The sequence below is a fragment of the Pipra filicauda genome, unplaced genomic scaffold (assembly GCF_003945595.2).
Source record: "Pipra filicauda isolate LSUMZ 115617 unplaced genomic scaffold, ASM394559v2 scaffold156_size1729456_pilon, whole genome shotgun sequence".
Lineage (NCBI taxonomy): Eukaryota > Metazoa > Chordata > Aves > Passeriformes > Pipridae > Pipra > Pipra filicauda.
In genome coordinates this window covers 343,365-362,114 of record NW_024104062.1, presented here as the reverse complement: position 1 = coordinate 362,114, position 18,750 = coordinate 343,365, and the positions used below count along the sequence as shown (strand labels likewise).

Below are 18,750 nucleotides of genomic sequence, written 5' to 3'. Positions count from 1 at the left end.
AAAAAATTGCTGTTTAACTAAAAATAACTTTTATTAAATTTTTGAGACTATTAATAGAAAAAAAATGAGATGGACACAAACAGTAAAATTGCTTACCTTAAAAACATCAGGCAAAGGTGGAAAATGATGGAGGTTTCAGATGTCTCAGGTTAACTGTTAAGGCCAATTCCCTGACCAGTTCTTTGAGTCTCACTGTATTTGCAGAAGACTATTATATTCTGTCATCTTGCATTTTAAAATTTTTCTTTTGAAACATATGGCCTGCTTTTTTCCCCCCCTCAATTATTTTTCACTAGTTTAATTCTCTGAACTCGGTGATGTTATGTGGATATGAAATCAGGAGCAATTTGAGTGGAAAATAAAAAATTAAGGCCCATGCAAGTCATCATGAATAAGGTGACCTGATCTGCTCTGACACAGATCTATGTTCCACTTATGCTCTGGAAAACTTTGGATACTGTATTTTTGTGGAAACCTAATTTCTGTACAAATGTGTGATGCAGAAGAAACCCAACTGGCAAAACCCTCAGACAAATCCCATGCCATCTCCATGACAACATATAGATGCATAGTCTGCTATATACATCCTTACTGGGAGACTGACTGCTCCTAGATTTTTTCCCACGAGGAGCTGAAAGGCAGACTGACCAACAGGCTGCAGAGGATGTTGCTGGGGTTTAAATGTGGAAACCACAGATTATGTTTCATGCAGGGTAAACCAGAGGCAAATGGAGAACCCTTACAGAAGAGGTGAGCCTTGCACTACAGATTCCCTTGCTGAGGCTGCTTGGTCGAGTAAAGGAATGGGCACTGGCAAGTCTCCACCAAGTCTGAAAATTCACGCGGAGGACTTTTGCAGGGCTCTGAAAGTCTTGCTGAAAGCCCGTCAGTGTGACTCACAAGCAGGAAGAGATAAGAATGGAAGGTAATTTGGGTTAATAAGTTATCCTGAGAGGGCTTTTTTCCTGCACATGTAGAAGGAAAAGAGAGAGTGATCCAGTCCTCTCTCCCTAGTAGAGAACTCTAAATTCTGTGGCAAGAGGTTGGCTTTCCAGTCACCAGCAATGTGCAGGAAACCAGGGTCAGGGAGCCAGGCCAGTGACATGTTTCATGTTAAATCAAAAAATAAACGTTGCTGTGTCATTTACTTGCTTTCCAGAGCAGTCAGGAGCAGGACCATGGGGTCAGGAGACTGGCTCTGTCCTTTGGGCTGCTCTGCAGAGCATAGAGTGACCCTGTGCAGCTGCAAACACCGTGCCAGGTCTGCCTTAGGCACTGGTGCTGCAGGGTCCCTGCTCCCAGGTGAGCAGGAGTTTCAGAAGTGTGGTAAGGACGCACCCGCTGGGGTAGCTGAACAGCGATAGATTCAGTAAATCCCCCGTCCTGGCTATCTTCCTAACCTTTCCCCAGCTCCGTCCTGTGCCGGAGTGGTTTACATGCCTTCACTGAAGGCTGAGCGGCCTGGCCTCGGCGGTGGCGGCCCAGTGTGCGCGTGGCCGCTTCTGCAAAGCAGCTGAAGTGCTGTAATTTCATACTCCAGCTGACGGTGCAGGAACTTGTTCGTCTGCCTGTCCCCTACCGTAGGGGTGGACCTGGCTGCCATAAGCACTCCCAGAGCTGTCGGTGGAGCTGCTCCATTCCTACTACAAACAGAGTACTGTGTAACTACCTGAGTAAAGCACAGCTGGCCCCTTTATACTTCTGACTTTTGGACTGGAGAAGTCTTCTGCACTCCTATAGCCTTCTAAGTAAGGCTCCTTAGGCACCTTACCTCCACTCTGCTGCTCAGCTTTCCGAGAAATGGAGATAACCATATTGACCTCCTTGGTAGAGCACTTTCTCATTTTTTTATGAGATGTGCTACATAAAAACTGATTGTTAGGTTTTGTTCAGCTATAAAAAGTCCTTAACAGTGGGGCACGGTATGTTATCAGCCATAAAAAAAGCCCTTACACTGGACTTTAGCATTTGGGGATAGACCTTTGTTCTGCTTAGTTACTTATAATCTTTGGAGTGGTGTGGCCTGGGTTTGGTTGTGGTTTGGGGTTGTTTTGCTGCTTTCTGTGTGCATATGTACCGTGTACCTATGGTTGACTTTTGCTTCTATTAGGGCCAAAGATCACTTGGTTTAGCTTAATGTACAGATGTCAGTTGGCATTAGTCGAGTGACTGGCCTGTGATCTGCCACTGAGCACATTTCCTATGAAATATAAGGGAAATTAGCTTCCCAGCAGACAAGAAACTGAGTAAAAAAACCCACTGTACCAAGAAGGACTATGATCCCCAAAAAATAATCTGCCTTTCCTTCAGCATACACTCTATGAACATTTTATGCTGACAGATCTCGTCCATTCATTGCAGATAGCCTTTTCCTCTACCATAATAACACATATTTCCCTCTCTGTAGCCTCTGAAGAAGAAAAGGAATTCCTTTTTGTCTATAGGGCAGTTGAAGGCTTTGTCTCCAGCCTGAACAGCGTGGTGCAAGGGTGGCGGTGTTGAGGATTGCTTGAATTCACGGCAGATGGCATCTGGACATGATGGAACTCAGGAGCCTTAGGTAGGTTCCTATTTAACAGCATTTCCAATGCAGTATCTAGCTATGCATGTCGCGAAGATGTAGACAGTCAGAAAGACATCACAGATAATACTAGTTCAAAGTCAAGACTGTAGCAGAAGCAGCAAAGGCAAGCCCCAAATAGTTCTCCATGGCCTAATACTTCTTGTTCTGAAAAGCAGTGTCTGGAAATGCCAGAGGGGTGTATAAAGTGTGGGGAAGTTCTGGTGCTGAGCTAGGTGATGCTGGGACAGCATTTACAACAGTGATGACTGAGGTTAGAGTGTTTTAGAAAGGATTCAATACATCCTGCCAGCTTGAGCTGGCAACTATTGTCAACTATTCAAGTGAGATCAGAATAATTAACCGTTCTTTGTCTTAACAGATCACTTAAACAACTGGAGCTGGGCAGGTTCCCCATAAGGCTCTTTAGGAATGTGAACCCAGCGGCAGGGTACTTTGGTTAGGCACTAATCTATCCATTCAGGTAGAGATTAACTCGAAGGCAGCAATTTCCTTGGGGGGTAGAAGAGAGACAGAAATAGCACAGAGAGCCAAGCAAGCTCACATGTAGCTGGAGGAGTCTACATGTTTGTGACCCCAAACAAAACCTGAGGGAGGGATTTTGGGCACAGTACTTTCAAGCAAAAGACACACAGAATTGCAAACAAAACTCCTTCCTTCTTGTTTGGCCTTGATTTTAAAAGTTCAAGGACAAAGGGCTTTGTGCATTCAGTGTTAATCAAGAGCAGTGTTGTAAGGAATTACCAACTCCATCAGGATTCTTATCCCAATGGAACCAACCCAAAATAACTCTCACCCCAAACTGATTTGGGCTGCATAACTGATATGGGCTGAAAATAATAATGATTTATATATTTCTTAAGAAAAGTTCTTATTTTAAAGAGAGTTGAAGACAGCAAAGAGTTGGATAGGCTATTATTCTCCAATCAATTCAATTTTTAAGTCTTACTTAAAGAATGCTAATTTTAAATGAGATATTCTTCTGATCATTTCTACAACTGAAGGGATGTAAATTCACATTCATAATGAATGCTTTTTTTTTTAATATTTGATTGCAGTAATCCAAATGATCCTATTTAATATCAAGGACAGAACTGGTATCTATTTTTTGATAACTGCTTTGCATAGCATACTCCATACAGTTAAAATTTCTTTGAGAACGATTTTAGAAGGCATGGCTCTTTGGTAGAACAGTCCTGGTGGGTGGCATGAAGAGGCTTCTCCTGCACACAGAGTGCTGGAAAGCCACAGTGCTAAAAGTCACAAATTCCAGGTTCTTTATATTTTGTCCTAATGATCTTTTACTGCCTTGTTCTAATCTTGAGCATGAACTGTTCAGACTTCTAAGAAAAAGATGTGCTCATTATACCTGTTGGCTCTTTTTAGTTTTCCCCTTACCCTGTTGTCAGAGGCTACAGGTCTTAGTTTGATTCCCAGTCTTCCTGTCCAGTTGTACCTTCTCAAATCTGAAAACAGCCTCCTTCAACCTTGCAAAGTCCATTTGATGGGCTTCCCATCCTCAAGGTGATGAGTTTGAAAAACTACAGTCTCTAGAAATGAAATTAAATCTTCAGTTCTCAGGACTGTACATGTGAAAAACCCGGGAAAGGAGTTTTGGAGGGCTACTGGCCAATGCAATTGAGTATGATAAAACTACTTAAAACTGTTTAGCTTTTGTATGGTAATTACATGCACTTAGAGTCAGTGAGAAAGTGTAATAAATGTTTTTTGTTTCTATGTCTAATATGAATAGTCATCATTATCATTGTTACAGAATACGGAAGAAGACAAAAACCAGATATTGTAGATATGTTGATGATAATAGGCTGTTGATAGCAGGAATATATTTATGTGTTCCATGTGGTCATATGTAAATATATTTCAATTGGGCAGAGTTTTAGGTCATATATAGCTTTCTATAAAAAGAACAAGAATCAGATTTGCAGAAAAGCAGCAGTTGGGTGTAATGCACATGAGAAGCAACACTGTCCCCTGTGACACCTTTGGGTATCCTGAGCTGAAAGTTACAGCTAGCCAGATCTCAGGTGGTTACAGGGCAACTGTGTACCTGCTAGCCACTACAGTGCTTTATCACGAATTATTACTATTCAGACATTATGTTGCCTGCAGTTTGTAGATACTGAAAGAATTTTAAGAGGGACATAGTCAGAATTTCTCAGTATAAGATCAGGAGCCAAACATTTCACCTCTAACAGAGACTTGCTTCATGGCTTCAGACAAAATATCCACTCTCCCTTCATTCTCTCTGTAAATGAGGGCTAGGATTTGTGTCTTGTGAGATGTTGTGAGATTAATTTTTTCTTGCATGCATAAACTGTTTTGAAGGTGGAGAGGTCCAAGTCCTGCTTCACAACAGCCTTGAAATTACAGCACAAGTGGAGCAGACCCCATCTCTCCTCAGAAAGGGGCAAACAGCTTGGAACTCATCAAGTACTCTATCCAGCTAAGACAAATACAGTTTTGCAGTCCACTGATTTACATTTACAGTGCCAAGTTTTATTTTATTTATTTTTTTAATATTTATGTGCCACAACACCAACATTTTTTTCCTTTTTAAATGAATTGTCACTGGCATGTGGTCCTCATTAGTTGAGAGAGATTTTCAATAACTTAAGACAAAGGATCAGCAGGCAAACAAAGCAGGGCCATTTTGGACAGCACTGATGATGCAGGCCATAATTGTTTTCTCCTCATGTGAGAGCGTTCAGGATTTCTGAGCATATTGGACTACTATATAGATGCATGGACTATGTAAGGAGGCCTCATACATACACATTTAGGGCCAGAGTTACACATCTGCATCCCAGGTGTTGTTTTCATAACTCTTAACAAATAATGGTAGCAAATGCATGACTTTTACGCGGAGAGAATTCTGTCCTCCCATGTGACTCTCCCTGCACTCCCCTAGCACTATGTGCTGCCCAGCACAGTCCTGCAAAGCATCAAGCCAGAATCCTCCTGGTGTTGAAAGGCTGGTGCTGAAGAGTGGATCCTGGTTTGGGATCCTCTCCTCAGAGTCTGGTTGGGGGCCTTTACACCAACTGGGTATGCACCCTTCCAGCTTCCCTTTAGCTGGTGTATGGGTTGCTGTCATTGATTGTGGCCATGACTAAATAGTGCCTGCCACAACTGAATGAGCAGAGAAGCCTGAGGCAGGAGGGTACAGGTGTTGTCTCAGCCAGAGAAAGCAGGCTATTGCAGCTGCCACAGGCACTGGGAGAGGTGGAGATGGCTGGGGAGGGAGGAGGGAGAGAGAGGGAGTAGCCACTGCTGACAGGAGCCATGCACTGATACCCTCTAAACTGTTGGAAGAAGGAAAGTTCTGGATCTTAATAGAAAGTACACACAATTCTTCAATGTTGCAAAGAGAATTTGACCTATCAGTGATTACAAATATAGGGAAACTTGCATTGTCACTGCTCACTCCAACTGGTGCCTTTGGGTGAATGGAAGATCAGGCTGTCAGGCTGTCAGCTCCTATGAGCACTAACTTTTCCCAACAATGGCCCCAACTATTTCAGTTACAGCCAGTCAAGTCCCATGACATCAAATATTAATCTGGCACAGAACTTGGGCTGTCCGAGTACATTTTATAACTAACAGCGTATCAAATCCTTTGGACCTGATGACATTCGCTCCTTTGTTGTCACGTCAGTCAGTCACTTTATCCCAGATTCTCAGTCGATTCAAAGGAAAGAAAATGGTGCTTCAGAGAACTCACTGCCACAGAGGTACTTTAAAAACATGAACTGAAGGAAGGTAGGACCAAAACTCGTCACAAAAGATCCCACCATAAAATCAGGAGAGCACACAAGGAGCCTTAGATGACCTCACAGCAAGAGGCTGTGGTGCTGGTTTGCATACAGTTTCTCTGCGGGGGCAGACCTTGGATCATCCCAAATCTAGTCGTTGGGTTTAAAGTTAGTTAAGAGCCTTGGGCCTGATCTGTTTGCATAACAGCAGTTATATTTATTTTATAATGGAATTTCTGTCTGTATAACAGACGTTTCTAATACTGTGAAAGTAAACTAAGTTCAGAAATCAGATTTCCCAGGTGGAGCATGAAAAGGCAGGTCCAAGGTACTGGTCTCTTCCAGTTGTTGCCACAGCCCCTCTAATCCGGCAGAGAGATGCCACCTTCAGAGGGACTCTGTGTCAGGCAGCTCCTGTGTATGCTGTCCCTAGCATTCAGAACTGGCATGGTGCTTTGATTCACCTCTGATTTTGCAAGGCAAAAACAACTCTTAAGACAGTTAGCAGAGGGCTGAGCATAAAAGCATAACACATTAACAAAACCACTCCAATTAGCTGGAGGTGAGGGCAGGGAATGATAAAAATTAGAAGAATTTTGCTCTTCTCTGCACAAGCCTAGAGACAGTGAGAGAAAATTATAACTTGACCCTAAATTATTCAAAGGAAGCAAAGAAATAAAATATATGCTAAAGAAGAATCCTTCCTAATAACCAGAACTAAAAGCCAAAGCACATTAACATATGAGGACTGAAAGGTTCAGAGAAATAGCTGGAAGGGAATTGCGCTCCTATAGCCACAGAGAAAATGTAGGAACTCAATTCAGTAACATACCTGGCATACCTCAAGAAAGGGAAAGTTTCTACATTGTATTAGCACCACTCTTGACCTTATCATGTGCAGAATAGATGGCTCAAGGAACAGATAACGAATAAGAGGCAGCTTTTTTAACGGTCAGAGGGATTCTGCCAAGGAGTTTTCTTTCAGAAGGTGTTTCTAAGTGGGCTGGAGTGCAAGAAAGGGTTGGAAGCCCAATGTGATCATTCTCATTTGCAGAATTGCCTACCAAATGATGCTTAGAGGCATAAGCTACTCCAGCTATGGACAAAAGTGTGTTTTCTTTAAGACACATCAGCATACATTCTCATGAGTGTCTCCCCAGTTCTTGGAAAACTGGTAAGGACCTTTGATATTTCCAAAGTTAGGTACAAGTACCTGAGCCTGAACTGTTTATATTTAAGAACAAAAAGTCAGCAAATAAAGAAAAAATAGACCTGAACATGTTGTTTAAGGATGTGTCAGAGAACTCATGATGTCATGTGAAATGGAGTGCAAAATCCAAATGCGCTGCTAAAGCTTAAAAGTAATTACTGTCTGGAAGGACTGATAATCTTGTGTCTGTTCTAGCAAGTGTTTAAACAACCAAGCACACTCATCCACAGGCCATCTTAGTTGCTACAGCTTCAGCAGCAAGGACAAAGGCAAAATTAGCATATGGATGGGAAGACCCTCTCAGTCCTTGATATTTCCATTACAGGAGTTTGCAGCATAGTAGTCAATGCAGCAGTTATTCTGCAAATGGAGAGCTCTGGTCTAGTGCTGTCAGTCTCACACCCACTGTTCGTGAACACCTACATTCCCTTTAAAAATAAAATCGTAAGAACTGTGAATACAAATGTGCAAAGATTTTACTATTTAAAGGGTTCTTCTGGAGAAACTATGTCAAATATGTAGCTCTTTCTAAAATGCCAGTGATGCCCAGGATTACTCGTTCTGCAACCTTTGCTTTCTGTGTCCAGCAGATGGATGAAGCTCACATCTGGTGTGGAGCTATCCCTCCTCTCAACTGCCTGCCTCCTGCCATGCTCTGCTTCATTATTGCTTAGGCAAAACCATTTGCCAGGGACTGGGAATTGCATGGTTTTCCAGCTGGCAACCTTAGTGGTTGCCCTGAGTGGTCAAAGCCAGTGGCCTGGGGATGAGCAGCAGGTGGTGCAGGAAGTGTGACCACTACTTCAGAGGGATGCTCCAGAAAGGGAGAAGCAGCTGGAAAAAGAATGCTGTGGACAAATGCCACCCACCCTGGGAGCACAGCTTTCTGGAGATCTCATAGCTTCAGACAAGTGCAGTTGCAGATTATCACGTTGTGAGGAGTTGTGGAGGTGCAAGGGGAGTGGAGGGAAGGCAGGATGGTGGAAGATGAAAGTGGAGGCACTATACTAGGCCTGTAATGGTCTTCAGAGGTTCAGGTTCCCCCCTCGACCAACCCTTTGCTCAACGTATGTTGGTGAGTTTTAGTGGGCATTTGCACAGTTCTCAGCTTTCTGAAGAAGTGAGATGACTTCCACTTATGCATTACTGTTATTTAAGGAAAGCAGGGTGTTAGAACAGGAATGAAGGCATCAATACCTGATATCCCTTTCACCAGGTAATCCCATTCACCATTTAATGCCAGTCTCAAGGCATTAAATATTTCTGCTCTGACTTTACACCAGCTCCAAACTGTTGTCAGAAAAACCATTAGCTGTTTACATCCAGAAATTAAGCCAAATTCTGGCTCCAGTGAGGCCAGTCATAAAATTCAAATTGATTTCAGCAGCAATAGAAATTAGTCTCCTAAGTGGAGGTGAAGAAGGAGGAGTTGCATGGCAGTTTGCTATTGCCAAACAGTGCAAGTTCAAGTTAAATTCACTCAAGTTCGGGACATATTGAAACTTGGTGTGTGAGTGTGCATACAGCACCAAGGCACGGCAGTGTGGCACTAGGAGACCTAGTGTTGGTAGCTGCTGGAAGTGATTTCCAGACTTTCTTGCAGATACAGATGACTATTTTAGGAACTGAGGGACATGGACATCCTGGCTCCCAGCTGTGCATGACTGACAGTGTCTTCTCTATCTCATATCACTCAGCACTGATATTCTCTTAATTTAACTACTCAGACAGATAGAAGTATTAAACGGCGTTTCAGAATTCTTTATTAAGATATATGCTTTCCAGTAACTGCCTCACTTATTCTCTGATCGCAGTGGGGAAAAAAATCCTCCTCCTGGGTATTTCCTGCTTGTAAGACTACACACCTCTTAGAAATGGATTTTGTCCTTTAGCCTTTTTTTGTTTCAGGTTGCATTTAGATTGGTCTCAGGAAGATGTGCAAATCACTGTGAGTACTCTTAAACGTACATTTACATTTTCCTCTTGCTTTTAAGGAAATGCACACATATTTTTCTATTTCCTCTTTGCTTTTTATTTCTTTGTAATTTCCCTTGTGACCACTTTTTTAACGCATTATTTTCGGACTCCATTCTGCACATATATGAAATAAGTAAGATTTTGTTCTATGCTAGACCTAAATTTTACATTCACCATTAATCTGAACTGTTTCTCTTAGACTGCATAAAAAAAAAATCTACAATTCAGAGTCCTGTCAGCTCTGCGCTGGTAATTCAAGTCTTAGATTTGTTATAATCACCAACAGTAAATATTGTATCCATTTTTAGAGAATGATCCAATCTGCTTGTATTTCCTGATCTTTCTTCTCATTCCTTTGTTATGTTTTCTGCCTCTTAATTGTTTCCTTATGAAATGGCCTCAGTCAAAGCAGTTACAATGAATGACATTCATTTCAAACTGTCAGCGTTTTAGGCACAGCAGATAACCACGAGCTGGTTACTCCCTGCTTCCAGTAGGACTCCTTAAGGCCAAGTAGTAAGTTCTGAAGCCTTGTTAAGTGAAAAACAGCAAAGACCAAACATCACAGGCAAAAGACAGCTTAGCAATTGTGACTTCTGTCCTTTTAGACAATAATCTCGATCCAATTTTTGAGTTCTGCACAGACATAAAATTTTACTTTCATTGTAGCTGAATAGCATTAGGAATCAACTTAGGTTCTCTCCCATGAACTGTGTTTAAAACATCTTTTTTTCAAATAACTCGGGAGGTGCCTTTTATGTTTTCAGTATTGAGGCTGCTTTATTGAAGTATAAATCCAAGCCCCTTCATCGAGGCAGAAAGCTCTGCTGGTTCTTCTGCATTTCCACAGCTTGGTACAGGGCTAGATGCACTTAACTAGGAGGTGTGAAGGAGCATCCTGGAAGAGATGGAAGCTAAATATATTCTGCTACAAGATTTCTTCCATTCCACTCTCCACCCCCAGATCCCAGAGACTACAATGGCTTATGCAGGGTTTTACATATGCAGCTAATGGTGGAGGGAGGAGAATTCCCACGGATAAAGAGCTTTAGCCCAGTACCAGCACAGCACACAGCTTGAATTGGTGCTGGGGTGGATTCTGAGGGAAAGCAATCCCATCACTGCTTCCAAGGAGAGGTCCTACACAATTATTTTTAGGAAAGGATCCCTGGCTAGAAGGAGATCCTTCTCTACAACTTTGATATAGGCACCTGGACAAGCTGAAGACGGGATGAGATTTCATCTAGATCCCCTGCACTTAGTGTTTCCTTTTGCTTAGCTCCAAGGGGCTTCCCAGTGTGAGGAGTTTATTTTGTTTCAAATCACTCTCTAACACCCAGCTATCTGTGTGTAGCGTGTGACTTGTAGGTCTGAAGTGCCATGGCAAGTCCTCCTGAGGCCAGGTGCCTGTTGACACACTTTCCATCTCTTACAAGAGTATCACCTTACTTGTGTTTAAGGAGCCCAACTCCATAAAAATATAAAAGAGCAAACAAGAGTTTCCTTTCATTTGCCCCTGATTCTACGCTTATATAATTCCACTAATTTTATTTGCAAGAGAACAAAACCAGACCCCTAGTCTCTTGGTAGAAATGATTTTACAGGGCTGTTATCCAAACCAGAAGGCTGAGCAGGAGTCTACTTCTCATGCACAAACCACCACAGCAGAAGTGACATGCAAAGGGGTTATTTTATTCCCACTCTACCTTTTTATGCACGTTTATGTACGTTGTGTGTAGTGGGATGGAGGCAGAGAACAACAGCTGAGCAGCCCTCCATCTTCCACACGTGATTGTCTAGCTCACTGTTTTTATCTCCAGGTACACAAAAGGAAATGAAACCATTAAAAGGGATACCTGTGAGCTGTAAACTCCGAGAGGAAGAAATTACTATCAGTTTGACAGGTTTGTCGGTGAATTACTTATTTATGTAGCTCAATAGATTTAATATTAATCACAGATGACAGACACAAGTTAAACATGCTTTGCAAACACATGCAGTGCCCTCTCCTTTACTCGAGAATGGGTCAACTTAAAATTGCTTCTGGTAGGGGCACAGATAATCAAGTGGGAGAGCTGAAATGAGAACCAAATGAAAGCAGCCCAAATTGCTTTTAAAAGTCTCAAATGAGTATGCTGTTGGAAGTGCTATAAAGATAGCACAAAAGAGCCAGCTAAAAATCGTGGCTCAAGCTCAGTTTTTTGCAAGCAATCATAAATCTTAATTCAGCAGCTTTGTGCTCATCTGGGGGCACTGGAAAAGTGAAAAAAAGTTGACCTCATCATCATATGAAGTTTCCTATTCCTGTCCTAAGTTGTCATTGGTAAAAGCCAGCAACAAGAATTCCAGTTGTAAACAGTGATGTGCTGCCAATGTTTCAGCAAGGGTAGCTCAAATTTTTCCTCTTTGCATCTGTGTGTAGTGCAGCTTGTGTGTGAGGGGCTGCATGGCTCCAGAGGAGAAGGATACAGAGCAGCCCTCTTGGCCCTCCCTTCCTTTGCTTCTCTGGTGAAATATAAATGCCCTTTTTCAGGTGTAATTAAAAAGGGAGGTGCTGTAATTTGGCAAATAGACTTTGAAAGTCAGAGGGTCTTGTTTCTGTGCATCTGCTATGGAAATAGGAGAGAGAAGCCCTTGTCCTCTCTTGCACCCAGTGCAACAGCACAGCATAAAGATGCATCTGCAGGTCTTGCACCCTCACAACCCATTCTCAGAGCTTGTAACCCTTGTCCAAACCATCCTTCTGGGAGAGAGGCGGGATGCTTGATTTTTGGGTGGCTGGCTGAGAACCATATGGGTGAGGTTGCAGCCCTTCCAGCAAGAAGATATTCCCAAAATTTGGGGTGAAATTCAGCTCATCCAGACCACTGTGGATTAGACTTTGGTGCAGAGCTGAAGGACATGATGCAGCAGAACAATTAGTTCCCTTCCAACACATCTGCCAAAGGCAGCAGGCATGTGCTTCAGCATGCAGCTCCCACTCTTACTTGTGGGATGGCTCCCCCAAATTTAGTTTTAAAAACATAGGGATTAGCGACTACCTATTAGCTATCTCACTACCTGCCTGACTGTTTCCTTTGGTGCAATTAAAAATGTCTCCATAATGCATAATGAGAGTCAATTGAATTTTTAAAGCATCATGTAGACAATGTACATCATGTGGAAAAATACACTTGGGCTGTGGTAGCCCATGACTGAAACAAAAAGAAAAAAGCTCTGGGTAAAGGAAACCAGAAAAAAAGAGCTTTGGAGAGAATTTCAAGCATAGTGACCTCCCTTTGAAATGTGTCTGTGCAGTCAGTGTCTTGGAGAACCTTGAAAATGTTTGTATATTTTTTTCTTGCTTTATATCCTTAAAAATATCCCACTAATTTTTTTCTTCACTCTCAGGCCTAGTCAATGTTGTCATTTAAACAACCAAAGGACCTCTTCTAAACAATGGAAAAAAATGTGTTTGTAAAACTGCGCAAATACCTATTTCCAAAAATAATTAAAACTGCTGTGGTTTCAGGGACACAAGTGATGCATTTTGAAATAGGACTAAATGTTTATTTACATGAGAGAGCATGTTAGCTCTGGTCTACTGAGAAAATAATGGGCATTAAACTCTATACAGCATACAGTCCACTGAATAAAAAGTAGATTATATTTTAAAAAGAGGTCTGTGGTTTAGGGATCTACTTTTGCTTTTTAAGCAAAACAATTCACTTTGAGACTTTGTAAAAAAATAACTATTTTGGTAAAAACTTATCTCTTTTGATTCTAAAACTCTTTTAAGGACTTACTTTAAACATAATGAAAAACAATGAGAGGGGATAATAAGCCACAGCAAGAAGTAGATTTATTGTGCCCTATAGAAAAGTATCAATCCAAAGTCTTCTTGGTGTCACTGAGTTGATGTAGTGAAGCTAGTGGTGGATTTCCTCCAGGCAGAGGATGTTCCCAGAGGTAAGAAAGCTATCTCATGCCCCCACCTGCCTTCATTGCCCAGTGAAGGAGACGGCACGAGAGGTTAGAGGCAAAGGGATGCAGCCTGAGCAGAAGAGGGCTGTGATACTTGACTGCTCGAGCAGCTAGCACTAATTTGAGCAGCCCAAAGGTCACGACTATTTATGCAGATAAAAGGTCAATGGCAAGCTGGCATGTGGCTGCAGGCTATCTTGGTACGCACTTCACCCGGGGCACTGATACAGGCTTCTGATTCACAGTTTGTCTTTCTGCATGAACTTTCAGGCCAAGCTTTGGCTGGGAAAAAAAAATCTCTGCCATGGGAGTTGACACAGTTAGGATCCAGATGCAATTTTTTGTGGCTCAGGCTCATCTGTAGCTAAATCAAACCTTTGAATCATTATTTATAAAAGCAGCCAAATTCTGAACTGTTTGCTCAGTATTTAATCAGCCCTTGTGTGCATAAACCCCTCTGAAAGTGTGCCTGAGTATAGAGAAAGGAAAAAATGAATAAGATGCTCAGGATGTGACCTGCTGAAAGAGAGCCAGTGAAAAGCCTACTGAATTCAACAGAGATAGGTTCTTCAGCTGCCAGTGTGTGTGGATTTAATCACTTTAAACATGTAGGACCTTAGAGCACAAGACTAAATGGCATGGCTTGAATTTACAGAACAGTTTCCGTTTAGGTGAAACAATATCTATTTGAGTGAAAAAGGGAAGTAGATATACTGTGTTTAATCTAGTCAGATTCTACACTATATTTGAAGTTTTATAGTCAATAAATGCTTTATCTTGTACTGTCATTAGAAAATTAAAGTATATTTTAACATTCAGTTCCAGCAGCTGTCTGCTGCACTGATTTTAACCAAAATCCTTTTGCTTTCTGCTGTATATCAGTCCCATATGCTCTGATCTCCAGTAGGAAGTGTGCAAAATATTTTGTGACATTTCACTACCCCAAAAAAAGGTAATGGGAAAGCATCATTACATTGATTTGCTTTTCATCACAGAGGTATTTGGCACTATGCCTTAATTAAGGTTGCAGCAATAACTCTATTATAAGCACTGTTTTGCCTCCCCCGGTAATTTTTTAACTGCAGTTGCCTATTATTCTGTCATTTTTGCTTGTTAATAAAGAAAAAATATGTTAGGATGAGAACCTTCCATGTAGAAAGCCACTAAAACTAAGAGTCTTCAGATATAGAAAAGCGTATTTTTCTTCCAGCCATCTTTTCCTGTCAAAATGGAGAATTACCAAGTTCTTCCTTGACCACTGTCTTCCTAGATCTCCACATGAGGGGAAGTTTAAACAGTTGCTTGGATACATTTTGTCAAGTTTATGAATTCCATTATACTACTACTTCATATATTGTGGGCTTGGTTTTGGATGAACTGAAACCAACCCATAACAGTAGCATAGTCTGGTTGGGAAATAAACATATTTTGTCTGTGTTTTCCCACTGAAAATGGCAAAATCCTGGCCACTGAGCATTTGCTAGTGCTTTCTCTGTCATATTCATCAAACTAAAGAGAGTCTCCATTCTAGACTGAGGTTCATTCCTTTGTAAGCACTGATGATAATCATTGGCTGGTGGTTCTCATGGACAAAGGCTTCTGCCCCACGTGTGGAAGAGCAGATAACCCTTGAGAACTTTCTCTTTCTCTTACAGCTTATCAAATGAAAGAAAAAGAAGTCTTTGAAGAATCTGAAGGCATTGGAATACATTATGCAATTTCCTGGACTTTATGCTACCTCTTGTAAGTGTTATGATATTATTTCCAGTCCCTGGAAAACAGAACTGTACTATAGATGATGACTGTGGGATTTCTGTTATCTTGGAGCAAATATCGGTTTTATGCTTTCCTTCCTATTAAGGCATTTTAGAAAATGAAACACGGAAAAAGCAAGATCTTCTCATAGTGTTGAGGGCCATCTATTCTTGTACTTCAAGAACATGGTTTAGAAAGGGGATCTCCTACTGCCTCTGCCCAGGCAGCCTTCTCATCTTCCAGAACGATATGCTTGTGAAACGAAGACCTACAGCTAGGTTTTCCTCATAGGAGCACAGAAAATACTGCAGGTTTATAGACAGTGTTCCATCAGAAATCCTCATAAAATGGAAGCAGTTGTTTATCTCTTTACAATAATAATAATAAAAAAAAAGATTCTGAGTCCCACTGGCTTTTTACTCTTAAACCTAGTCTAGAGCCTGTGATTAGATCTTGCATCTTCCCCCAGCCTCTCTCAGTTTTATGTGAGTGCACCCATCTACTTTTTTGGACTCTCCTGTCTTGTTTCATGTCAGTGAATGGTCACAAGATAGTTAGACTCAGCTTTAGGTCACCTGAATCAGCTTTACAACATCTAGCCTCAAGTAGGGGAGCCATGTAATCCTCACAATAGAGCTCTGTATCCGCTGGCTTCAAACCTGAATGGCTTCTTGAGAGGGTCTGGCAGTCTGTGGTAAGCACTACACTTCTAGAGCTACCTTGCTATCCATATCTGAGTTACCAAATGCTGATTGGGATATGCCTGCATTGCCTTCAGCATTGACACAGCTATAGGCATGTTCTGAAAGCGTGTAAGGCAGTCCCTTTTGCCTGCGACTCAGACCATGTAGTGCTCTTATCTGTGCACTTCCTACAGAAACTGAAGGGTGGGAGGAATCTCCTGTACTATTCTGTAGGGGAAGAAGTGCCATCCCTGTAATTGATGGGTACTACGTAGTCCAGGTGTGAGTCCTTCAGGGACCAGGCATAAAGGACAGGGTAAGGTTTTCAACATGCAAGGGAAAAATGCAGCTATTCCCACAAGCATGTTTGTATTAGAGGAGGTGTCTTCCATCCAACACCATCCGTAAACCTCTGTTTGTTAATATCTGCTGCTGTCCTCCACGTGAGGTGAGGGTACCTGGATGAGCAGTCACCCCAGCTCCTCCCAGTTCTCAGCATTCTGGGTTGTTTGATCAACAGATGATCTCAGGATACCAGAAACAGGGATGTCTCATTTAGCATCTTAAAATTTGCACACAACTAAGTTTTTCCTTGCTAAGGGCTGAATGGGCCTACCATTGGCTAAGTGGCTAAGTATTGATTTACACCCTAGTTTTATCCCCATAAAGTTGGAACTGAGGATAAAGGCCTTTCTCAGAGAGGCAAGTTCTCTATTACAGACAAAGCAGGAAAAAATCAGACCCATTATGCAAAAAACAGCCATGAGCTATTTTCCTTCAGTATGTAGCAGTTAGTTAAATGCTGTGTTAGTACTCACTGTAGGTAGAGAACTTTTGCTTCTTATCTCAGAAAATCACTCATAAAATTTACAGTTAATTTCTAATTAGGTTGTTCAAAATATAACTATAATCTTGAGGAAGCAGCTATAGCATTTTATGCCACTGCACTGTGGTCTGTGTACATCAGTCCGAATGATCCATTAAAGTATTACTAAAACGATAGAATAAATTGCAATTTTCACAATATTAAATATACCACAAACAGTAACTGTGAAAATTGCTGGCATATGCAGCTCATCTAACCTTGGAACTCAAATTGCTTTTCTAATTTGCTGCCATAATCGTGAAAGTAGACTTCTGTAAAACTATATTTCTGTGTTGGGAGAGGGGACAGGGGGAGAAGCACAGCGGACAAGCATTGACAAATCTATTAAATTACATACCAGAGAGAGAAATTATCACATTAAAAAGCCCAAGTCGGTAGAGCTGTATGTACCTGACCATTGCAACAGAGAAATTACCGTCAATTCCCATTATTGCTCTGTCAGAGGTGTCAGTCGCAGCCCGCGCCTGCGGCACGGCACATGCAGGCTGCGAAGAGCGTCAGCTGGGCTGCTGGAAAGCAATTCTGCTTCTCTAGGCTACTGGGAGAGGACCTCAATATACCTGAGAATCTGCTGGTTTACCTACCTCAGAGTGCCAACAACCCGTTTGTGAGACGGGAGAACTCCCCCCCTCTCCCATTAATTTCACTGGGTTGTTCACTTTAATGCTTAGTAATGCCGCTGGAAGTGTTGGTGTAATTTCACGGGTAGTGTAATTGCAAGTTAACTTCGTGGCTGATCTCTTCAACAGATGGAAGCAGGGTGGGGGTGGTGATGAAACCCACAGGAAATGGGTGCTGCTGGAGGAAAACGCAGATGGAAAAAAGGAGACACATAAGAACAGAGAAAGGGGAGAGAGAGAGATCAAGGAACCAGGGGGCATAAGAAACATATGGCAGAGGGAGGATGCTCTGAATGACCACTTTAGAGAAAACTGAACACAACTAAAAAGAGTACGAAGAATTAAATATAAATTACAGATACCAAATACTTTAATGGACATTATAAAAACCCAAATGCTATGGTGGTCAGATCTCTGGGACCAGACATTCTTGCATTCAAGTACCTGCTCCTCAGCAAACCCTTAGGCCATAATTAAGAGCCTGCATTTTATTTATGCTGTGGGCCTCATGTTTTCTACAGCCTCCATGCTCCTGAGACTCCAGGAACAGGACTCAGGCAGAACTTGCTGTCTCAATACAGCCCTGCCACATACTTTTCATCAAATCTCTCAGGACCAGCTTCATTCAGAAATGTTTATATACCTCATCTTAATAGATCACTTGAGATTTGGCACCTGAGTAACCCAGGTGTCACAATGTTTTGCCTCTCCATGGTACTGTGAGGATAAAGGACAGATGCTGAGGAAAGGGCCTGGCACATCAGGCCCAGCACCATGCACTCGTGGGCGTTTTGTTGCCAGGACCCAAGCTAACATCTCCACGGGAGATAGTTTTGCTCCACACAGACACGCCAGCACTCTGCTCTGCTCTGCTCCAGATTTCAGGGTGTGACACGCACTTACCCTGAGTGCTGCTATGCCACTTTTATCCCAAATCTAGAGCGGTTGATGAATTTTTTTGGTCAAGAACTTGTCTGCAGTGATTCACACCTCTAGAAATGTATAGAAGTTGTGAGTGTCAAAGGAATCCTTAAAACTGAACCAAAGGGGGCATTGGGGAGGAGGAAAACTCGCTTGAAGCTCATCTGTCTGCGTGGAGCATAGCATGACCACAGGTGGGGATTTGCTCCTGCTTCCTATGGCAGAGGCTGGAGGGGGCATATGTAACAATAACCTTGTCAGTCATTGCTTTCTCAGGAGAGTATTTTGTTCACCTAGGTACGCACTACCTAGGTTATCAGAGTTATCAGATAAAAAATATTATCAGAGTATACAAAGACAGTAGTTCAATGTGCATGATTT

At 42.0% G+C, this 18,750-nt stretch overlaps 1 long non-coding RNA gene across 1 annotated transcript; it reads left to right on the top strand.

The window, feature by feature from the left end:
* The first annotated feature begins 1,159 nt into the window (after positions 1-1,159).
* Positions 1,160-15,692, top strand: LOC120322801. The gene is made up of 6 exons (XR_005562725.1): positions 1,160-1,302; positions 2,408-2,560; positions 9,473-9,512; positions 11,362-11,445; positions 15,160-15,247; positions 15,366-15,692. It is a non-coding gene; the product is annotated as an uncharacterized LOC120322801 (long non-coding RNA).
* Positions 15,693-18,750: the final 3,058 nt, after the last annotated feature.